Here is a 1,036-nt window from a genome sequence, read left to right on the forward strand (position 1 = left end):
TGAAGTAATTTTGAGATGCAGAAGTCATCTAAGTAAAGCATGAAGATTTGGACCCTGAAACAACAGGTTATGAGCACAGTGCACACAGACTCTCAACACCTCCCTCTATCCAGGACCTCCATGCATTTTGTAAACACAAGGAATTAAGCCTCAGAGGAACACTAAGCAGGTAGTTAATCATCACCTCCGTTTCAAAGAGGCAGAAACTGAGGCACAAAGAAAAGACCACGCAGGCTTTGACTTATGCAGCTCCTCTGTATGGGGAGGCAAGCACCTACATCTTACTCTTTCTCCTCCATTTTACAGGTGAAGGTGCTCCTTCCTCTGCTCCCCAAGGCAGGTAGCCACTTAGCCAGCTTGAGCCACAGCCTCCAGTCAGGGACATGGCTGCCCTGACCCAGCACACTATCATAGCACCCACGCAAAACATTTGGCAGCTCCTACCGCACACCAGCAGGGCCACGGCCAGACTTGCAAGAGAGCAGCGGGAGCCAAGGAGGTCAAAGTCGTCTGCACAAATGCCATTACCTCCTGGGGCAACTGAGGCATGAGCAGCGGTGGGTTGCCCTGGGAGCGGGCCCTTCTTGAGGCAGCACCTTGTGCCGCCAGGTGACCATGGTTTCAGGGCAGCATCTGGCCTGAGCAAGGGTCATCCCAGAGCATGGAGGTGCTGCTGAAGCCAAGGCAGCGCTGCTCAGCATCCCGCCAGGCACCAGGCGCGTGATCCTGGCTCCCTGTCTGCTGGTAAAGCCCTTCTGGATGGGGCAGCCTCTCCTCCTGAAGGGGCAAGGTGGGAGCCTTGTCTCCCCACACACCTTGCTCTCCCACATGCCTCCTATGACAAGTGTGCGGCTGACATGCCGAAACGTGATTTTTGAGGACCCAATCTTGCTCTTCCTCAATTTTTAAGCAACTCGCTCTTACAGCAAGAAAAGCCTCATTCCCGCGGGGACGTGGGGTACAAGGAGGAGAGGAGCCCCTGGCCCCGAACGGTTACATAAAGGCGTTATATAAGGGCGGCACGCCCGGCCGGGGG

This window comes from Mesitornis unicolor, unplaced genomic scaffold (genome assembly GCF_000695765.1).
Source record: "Mesitornis unicolor isolate BGI_N332 unplaced genomic scaffold, ASM69576v1 scaffold4837, whole genome shotgun sequence".
Taxonomy (NCBI): Eukaryota; Metazoa; Chordata; class Aves; order Mesitornithiformes; family Mesitornithidae; genus Mesitornis; species Mesitornis unicolor.